The 9668-nt window shown below is 28.7% G+C and overlaps 1 long non-coding RNA gene across 1 annotated transcript; it reads right to left on the bottom strand.

Moving 5' to 3' along the window:
- Nucleotides 1-5338: 5338 nt before the first annotated feature.
- LOC114162140 lies at nucleotides 5339-7220 on the bottom strand. The gene is made up of 3 exons (XR_003599145.1): nucleotides 7113-7220; nucleotides 6932-7002; nucleotides 5339-5540 (listed from the first exon to the last, which is right to left on the bottom strand). It is a non-coding gene; the product is annotated as an uncharacterized LOC114162140 (long non-coding RNA).
- Between the last annotated feature and the right edge of the window lie 2448 nt (nucleotides 7221-9668).

The raw sequence follows: 9668 nt of genomic DNA, 5'->3' as shown, positions 1-9668 counted from the left end.
CGAAGGCATAAATCATATCTCAATTTTCTGCCAGTGTCTAATTTATCGAGTGTTTAACCAAACTATATATAAGTGGAGTGGCACCGAAATTTAATCTGCATTGTAAGCTTAATTTAATAATGCAAAGCCATCGAATTACTTTTTCTGTATGAATTTTTTTTTTCGAGTTCTTCTAGCCTCTAGTCAGCTTGTTAATCTTCAAATCATGTGCGTATGGGCTTCAACAATTTGAACAGAATAATGACACGTCATCTTCTTTGGCTACATAAACATGTTGCTGATTTTTCGCATCGCAAGCAAGCAGAGATTCACATGTTCGCAATATGTTTAGATGAAGAAAATAATGTTCGCAATAACTTTTACTTTTTATATTTTTGTTTATCTGCCTTGTATGTTTCATCCACAATATTTTGTAGTATAGTTCTAAACGATTGGCATTCTTCGAGGGTTTGAGGTTTCGCTGAATGATGCTGTTTGACGAGAATATTAATTTCCAGCCAAATTAAATCACCAAATGTAATTAGCTCTTTCTTTTTTGCCCCATTACTCATGCAAAGTGTTTGGTGAAAATAGAGGGATTTTTTACAGACATTATTCCATTCTCTTCATCTAAAGATTAGAAGTAAACAAAACTTTCTAGAGTCATTTATATGTCGACTACTCCGTTGATCAGTTTTCCAAAATCTCTGTACTAGTTTTCTAAATACTATTTTGCATAGAAGCATGTGAATTAGGACAACTAGGAATAGAAACGACAACTTGGATTTTTGTTTAGGTACAACTGGATAATGGACGGTTTACAAATATGCGGCATGTTAATTACGCCCAATGCTTATGCAGACAATCATCTTTTACCAATCACTCCAATTAATTATTCGTATATTAATTTTATATGTTTTCTACAATATTCTTTTCCTTTCTTTCTCATCTTACTCCATTTGTATTTTATATGTAACTTTAGAGCAATTTCTTTGTTAATTCAATCTCTTCTCCTGAAAGTAGGTACCCGAGAAAAGATGATTAAATCATAGCTGATGGCCAGAGTTGTCCTTTGGGTTGAAGGAGTGCAGTTTCGACCACACTGGCAGAGATAGTGGGTAGCATAATTTTCAATGAGAAAGATGAAAAGTCTTTCCCATATGCTCTTTTTATAATATTATAAATGTCCCTTCACCTTTTTGTATTCTCTGCTATTAAAGGCTCACTTGCTTTTTTTACTTATTATTATTATTATTATTATTATTTTAACCTTGACTTCAATAGTGGTGCATGGAATTTGAAGGTAGGGAAAAGGCATCAAATGAAACCCACCGCTACCCCCAGGTTAGGTGCATATATAGATGTTGATGCTTTAGCATTATTCGTAGAGGACAAATACTATCTGCTCACTCTGCGCACTTCTAACACGTGAAATAAATAAACACACGCCTTTTTCCATGTTAACAATAAAATTACCCACTTTACTTCTCAGCTCGACAAATTTTTCTTTAAACTTTTCTATTAATATTACCGGAGAAAAAAAATAATTATGTTTCATTTTCATAGAACTAAAATACTTAGCTTTCCTAACATTACAAAGCATGGTTTTCACTACTATTTTTCACTACTATATATAGATCGAGGAACCGTTCCAATGTTAAGGCAACGACTTTGAGACTCAGTTTGACTTCCAACAACTTGAAGTGAGCTTTTCATACAATTAATAAAAAATTATAGGGCTAAATATGGTTTTGGTCTCTTAATTTTTAGTAAATTTTGGAATTAATTTATTTCGAAACTTTAAACCAATTTAGTCCTTTATCTTTTGAAATTTATGAATTTAGTCATTTTAATCAAATTTTGTTAAGTTTATTTGACATTTCAAATGTGTTTCATAATAGTATTTGACTTAACATTAAAGCAAAAATTTATCAAAGAGTTTAAACAACTCGAATACAATCCTAAAATACCTATAAAACATCAAATAAATCTAACAAAATTTAATTAAAATAACTAAATCCTCGTATTTTGAAAGATAAATGACTAAATTGGTCTAAAATTTTAAAATAGACTAATTACAAAAGTTAAGGGAACAAAATCATATTTAGCCCAAAATGATAACATAAATTGCTATTATATTTTCTATATTCCTATTTATTTTAAAAAATTCAAATCTATATTTCAGAGTGAGATAGTCTTTCTTTGCTGAAGAAAAAGAGTAAAATCTCAATTTAACTATCTAATAATATTGACGTAAATATATAATAAGGCATGGTGTAAATAAAATATTTTTCTTTTCATAATTCGGTTAATTATTTTATGAAAAAGCTGTACATGATGCAGACTTATATATCATGTCCGTTTAGTAAACATGTTTAGTATTATTGTAGTAATTTGAATTTTGACTTATAATACAGTTTTTATGTGTACAATAACTATAATAAATTAAATACAACATTTTATGATATGAATATGAACTCTAACAATTCATAATAAATCATCATCGGGAATGTCTAAGTGTGCGGTTGTAATGTTAAACTTCGTATACCACATGAACAATTATGGAGTAATTTTCTAACGTTATGTATCGCATTTAACAAGTATACGAAATATCAAATCTATTATTTAAATTATGTAGTAAGTTTTCAGAAGTTTCGTCAAATAATTGACCAGTAACCATACAAAATTTAATTTAAATTTTGATTAATGTTTGGTTGATGCAAGCCGTCGCAAACCTCATTTTTTGAGGCTTCACGTTAAGTAAATGCAATAGTTTAATTTGATAATGAAGCTATTAAGATATTTCACCAAATTCTCTTTCTTGGCTTTCATTGTAACGGAAAACAAAAAAGGGCATGAAATCCTCCGCTGGAGATCCTATCATGATATATAAAAGGACAATTTTTTTTTTCTTAAGCCGTTGAATTCAGCTTTCGATACTTTCTAACGTTACTGAGATTATTTTTATTAAAAAAAATATAATTTGTTGAAATAGCCTTTAAATAAATGTTACTAAATCAGTTTTTCAAAGATAATAAGTAATGATTGAAGTTAGCCTTTATGTTATTGTTTTTTTATATACATATAAAGAAGAATTCAATACTATTTCAAAGTTACAAGAAGATATATTAATGTAAAAATATTTAAAATTAGTGTAATCACATCCTGGACATTTTAAAAACTGGTTGAAGTGTTTACTCATTTTTATTAAGTTAAACAAATAAATTAATATCCATGCAGGCGTGTAGGATTCTCAATATGTTATAATGTACCATTTATTAAATTACTTTTGTGTGTGTAGACATTACTGGGCTAGTCTTTGTCATCATTAATTTCAAAAGTATTGCTGATTCGTAGGCATGGAAATCAAATTAAGAATATGCGTAAATGAAATAATCAATATACAATAATAACAACTAAGTTATATATATTTATTTTTATTTTTATTTTTTTCTTTTTGATTATTACTTTAGATGGCATCGACATAGACGATGATGATGGTTTCAAAGGAACGGATTATGAAAAGTTATAGTGATTTACTTTTAATAGCTTTTGTCTTCCATTATTTTATTGTTGGGACATACTTTGGAATTTTCATAATAAAAAATGTATTGTGAGGTACTGGTAAATTCTCAACAATTGTTAAAATTGCATTAATATTGAAAGATTATAGCTGAAGTGGGGAAAAGAATAAAGTTTTTATGTTGAAGGTATCTCTGAGTTCGTAAGCAATATCTGGTTTTCCCCACACTTCATTGTCTTTGGTTTACTTTTGGAACGGCTACTATTATATGGGTCCCTTCTCCTAAAAAATTGGTTGCAACTATGAACTTCATCATTTTCTTTTATAATCACATGCCCTTCTATTCAAATGCTATATTTATATCACCATAAATTAATTAAAAAGTTCATCAAAATGGATAAATCTAATTTAATCCTATAAAACTAATTCATAAAAGTAACTATAAATTTATCTCTAAGTTTATGAATCGGTAGTTTAATGGATTAAATTGTGGTTCTGCTCTAAATTTTGCTTTATGTAGAATTATAATAATGTTGTTTTGTATTGAATGGGGTAAAAAGTAATCCATAAATCATGGGTCATGCAAAATATCTTAGCCATAAATATTGTTAGTTATATAAGTTTTTAAAATTGTATCTTGTGGCTTTGGGAAACACGAAGACTCTGTGAGGACACGTGGCAGACAACAATTGATACTATGAAAATGAGATGATAATAACTAAGATCTTATGCATTATAAGTATATCCCAATATTTATTATGAGTCATTCCCAAGTTATTGAGTGAAAGTGACATTCACACCACCCACCATTTTCCACTATAATCATAAAATCTTAAATGACCATTCTGCAAATATCGACAATTATTAAATAGGTAATTTTTTATTTCTTTATGCGGATGGATTCTAATTATAGGTTATTTTATATCATTTTTATGAAAAAAGGGTAATAGTTTTATATTTGTTTAGTTATTTAAAAATGCATGTATTTTATTACTTCTGGTGAACAATCACAGTATATCTTTGTAAAAATAACTATTCTTGATAAAGTAATTAAAATCTCATTCAAGAAAAGGATACGATAAAAAACATTTATATCATTAACTTCAATGTAAAGATATTAAGTTATACATTACAGAAGTTATTTTCGTATACGCAAATTTCATAGTTTCTCCTCCTTTGTGCTACCACTACGTCGTCCATTGTCACGATCTTCTCGGTTAAAATTGTAGACTTATTTTTCACTTCATGTTTTATTTTAAAATTAATATATTTTTATTTTCTAAACTTATATCAAATTAGAATTTATTTAAAATATGTTTTATTTTTAAAATTGAATAAATAAAATTATTTTAACTTAACTAGATTAAATTTTTCTGACGTAAGATAAGATTTAGGCTGTTTATATTGTTTTAATATATTTGTACTGAAATGTTAGTTTAAAACACAATTCAGTAATCCTAAAAAATATTAATGTTGCTATATTAAAAATATTATATTTATTTAGTTCAAAAAGAATTAAAATATATTAAAGTTTAAAATATAGATAAATTTTAATTTCAAATTTAAGTTTAAAGAGTAGAAATATACTTACTTTTTTTATTTATTTTTTTATGAGAGGCTAAGACATTGTTGACTAAATATTTGAGATTTATTTTTGCAGATCTCACTAAAGGACAAATTAATAATGACAGTTTTTTTTGACTGTATAACTATTATTATATACATTGGTGCTATCTCGTATTCTTTATTTTTTAATATCCCATTTAATTTAATATACAAAACTAAAGGAAACGTCACATAAAGATAACATACTAACGCAGTCCTGGAGTTTAAAACTTAAATCTTTACCACCCAAGGCACACCACGATGCCCAAAAGAAAGCTACATAAAGAGTTTAACATAAAGTATATAAATTCAAGGACGAACAAGTACATGACCCTAGCCCTAAAGAAAAGCCCATTAAGAAATTAATGTCCAGTCCATGTGGACTATGCAGCGGAACCATCACCTACCTGTTGCCCACGGGTGTTCCTCGCATCTGCTCACATCAACAAGTTGATGATCATCGCAAAAGAGAGTACCACACAGCAGAATACACAACAATAAAAGTAGGGTAAGCTAGAGCACAAAAGATTTCATCCATACAATCAGATATATTTTCACAATCTCATATACACATATCAACCAAGCACGTTATGACTTCTCAGACAATACACTAAGACACGACTCGACTCATCCGGATACATATAACCTGGTCGGATTCAGCGGATGCTTACACTTGTGGTGGATACCTCTGCTCACCCCCGAGCTATGTGTTACAAGTGTTACAATGAATCAATTTCCCTCACACACAAGGTTAGCCCTTAATGAGTTTCAGGTCTCCTACTACTCTCACCACAGGAGTCAGTCCGCTCTAAGTGAGACTAACTGACTCCTTAGAATGTCAGGATGCAGTCCTTACCTTGAATCCTTACCAAGTTATACAGATGGGGCACCACCATGGACACCCACTAATAGGAGCCATGGAATTATGTCCCGAACACTGAAGTACGACCATGAAGTCTCACCTAGAGACCCCAAGGGATTACGTATTGACCACTTACCAACATATACAAACAGCTAAGAAATAAACACATATAACATACATAGAAACTTCATACCAACATCTGTAACCAACCCTCATTTATCACATGTTGAATCAGTACCAACTCATTATTACCAACCATGAGTAAAGTGTCTCTTCCCATACCAATACCATGCCACTGGGTTATCTACCATCAATGTTCATCGTTGCTCATGCCAAATTTGTGACCACATATGTATATCCAACCCCTCATGTATAATTCACATAAAGATCATGCCAAACTCACAATTTACCACATGTAAACCTCCCCTAATCATATATACTCATTCCCATCATGCCATCATACAATAATCCAATTAATTACATGCCAAACATCCAAGAACGGAAAAGAAATGCCAAACTAGACCACACTCTCGCCCAGCCTCTCGCTCAGGCAGAGGAGTCTCGCTCAGGCGAGAGAGTCTCTAGCTCAGGCGAGCTCACTTCGCCTAGGCGAAGGCTCGAAATCCTGGAACAGTGGCCTTTGCACTGTCTCGCTTAGGCGAGACCCTCCTCGCCCGAGCGAGATGCTCGCTCACTCAAATTGAGCTGGTCGCCTGAGAGACCCCTCGCGCGAGAATACCTGGGCGAGCCCCTGCTTATCTCGCCTGGGCGAGGCAAGCTCGCTTGGGCAAGATTATCAGTCCTCACCCACTGTTCACTCGCATAACAGACCCAAACCAAGCCAAACAATGCAACAATACATTTCACCCACTCAGAGCAGTATACAGATCATTAAATCATACGAAAAATACATAAGCAAACATGGATGTCAACAATTTCACGAAAACCCTAACTTCCCGTACCTGGAAAGGGGTTACACGAGGCTTCGACACTGAACCACGGAGCACAGCAACTCGAGAGATAGACTTAGAAACTGGAGGAACAACGGGACAGTAGAAGAACATAGTTATTATGGAACCCTAAATGGAGGAACACGAAAAAAGAGCTTTAGGGAGTAAAGGTATGAGATTGAGAATCACTTACATGGAGCAGAAAACAATACTGAGCTTTGAGCGGACTTGTTCGAGGCGAAGAAGCAAACCCTAGCAGAGCTCTATTGGCATAGTTGAGAGAGACGACTGTAATTCTGTAAATGAGTGAGAGTGAGTGTGTTATGACAGATTAGGGTTTGGTTTTATCCTCTGGGCCAGCCTTTAGGCCCATTACATTAGGGCAGCCTTTTTAGTTTAGGACAGAAAAGGAAAACAAATATACTGGCCTTACAATTTTTATTTTATTTTTATTTTATGAGAGGTTGAGACAATGTTGACTAAATATTTGAGATTTATTTTTCTATATCTTACTAAAAGACACATTAATAATGTAATTTTTTTACCGTATAATTGTTATTATATACATTGGTGTAAACACATGCCCTATCACACTTATATGTTTATATTTTTTAAATATTTATAAATTATTTAAATATTAAAAATCTAAAATCGGAAAAACAAAAGGTAAATATAATTATAGATATAGCTATAGATAAAATAAGTTTTAAATAAAAATAAAAAATATTATAAGTAATTTTGTGTAAATAATTTTGTCAAACTCCTAAATATTCAGCTTTATAAAAAGTATCATAACTTTTACATTTTTCAAAACATAATGTGAAATTATAAATAAGGAAAATCTAATACTCATAATTAATTGAGAAGTTACCTTATATTTAAATATAAATAAATTTCAAAGTACTCTTGTCAATACATATTCATAAAACAATTTTATGTTTTAAAATCGCCAAAATAATTACACGAGTAATATTTTTTAAGGTTAAATATTTTAGTTTTCAAATTTTAATGTAACTATTTTTTGTTATTATCCAAAAGCTTTGATAAATTTTTTAAATAAAAAAAATCAATTTCTAAGTTTAAGTACTAAAAATATATTTAATTCCATTTTTTAAAATGAAAATATATTTTTAATTCATGTTTATTAACAATAAAAATATTTTTTTATTTAAATCAATTACATTAAAATCAATTTAGAACAAGGATTACCGAACAAATCAAAGTCAACAACTAAAAAAATTGGAAGAAATATTTAATTTTGATAATTAGATGATAAATGAATGATTGCTTTACCATAAATGTGTACATTAAAATTATTGTCATAGAAGGAAACACAATATAAAAATAACTATAATTGTATAAAAAATATTTTCTTTACCTGTCGATACATCTTTAATACAAGAAAATTAATAAGGAACGATCTTAGGAATAAAACTAATTAGTCATTATTATAATTAATTTAGATACTAATTTATAAATTAAAAATTATTAATAATTAAAATAATTTTTAAATTAGTCATAATTGTCCTTTAACTTGAATATTAATATTTAACTATCAAAAAAGTTAGTCTCCAAATTTAAATACAAGTTTATAAATAACTTTAACGTAATTATAGAGAAAAATGCATAAACTAAATTATATATATATATATATATATATATATATATATATATATCACTAAATTATACATTTGCAAATAAAAAATAGAATAAAATAAATCTAAATGTGACATGTAACAAATATAAAAAAGGTAATCAGAGATTTTTTTTTCTAATATAGCATACTTTATGCTTTTATTGACATAGCACACTATTTTTAATAATTACCAGCGGTTTTGGTTAAGGTCAGAATTTGGAATATTTTTTTTTTCTTTTACGTCACTTACACTGTTCCACTTTTTATTATCGCAGATAACACATTATTTCTAATATTTACAAGCATAACATACTTTTTGATTGTAGGTGAGAATTAGGACCTAAATTCTAACTTATTAGGTGACTACTTTTTTTATAAATTATCAATTATAAGTTGGTCTTAAGGACTCGAATTCTGAACTGGTTAATTTTTTTTTTTTTAATTGTTGAATTAATATTTACAAGAATATTATGATTTTTTTATTGTAGGTGAGAATTTGGTCTAAAGGATCCGAATTCTAGCCTATTAGGTGACTACTTTTTTATAAATTATCAGTCATAAGTCAGTTCCAAGGATCCGAATTTTGAACGGGGTTTATTTTATTCTTTTTTAAATTGTTGAATTAAGATTTTTGAAATTTAAAAAAATAGTTTTAGGTGTTATTGTTTTATTTTCTTTTTTGAAAAAAAAATGGTTAAATTAGAGGTTAAAATATTTTTTGAAAAATAGATTTAGTATTGTATTTTTAGTTATTTTAAGTTTGGGGAAAAATAAAATAAAAAATAAATGTAGGCTTATTTTATTTTTGAATTTTTTGAGTTAAAAATAGATATAGTATTGTGTATTAAGTTATTTTAGGTGTAATTTGAAAATATAAAAGTAAAAATAATTAATGTATAATATTTGAGATGGTTTTGTACTATTTATTTTTTTTTATGTTTATTGAATATTTAAAATTAAAAAATTTGGTGGAAGTACGAATTTATTTTTCATTTATATTTTTTTACTTTGATTTCTTTATAAGAATTTTATTGATAAAATGTTTATTTTTTCACACAAATAAATAATGTAAAATTTATTGTTATATGGTGAAATAACATAGTAGGTATTAAC

Source organism: Vigna unguiculata, chromosome 9 (assembly GCF_004118075.2).
Source record: "Vigna unguiculata cultivar IT97K-499-35 chromosome 9, ASM411807v1, whole genome shotgun sequence".
In the NCBI taxonomy this organism is placed as follows: Eukaryota; Viridiplantae; Streptophyta; class Magnoliopsida; order Fabales; family Fabaceae; genus Vigna; species Vigna unguiculata.
The sequence above is the reverse complement of the archived record's forward strand: the minus strand, read 5'-3'. Positions and strand labels throughout refer to the sequence as shown.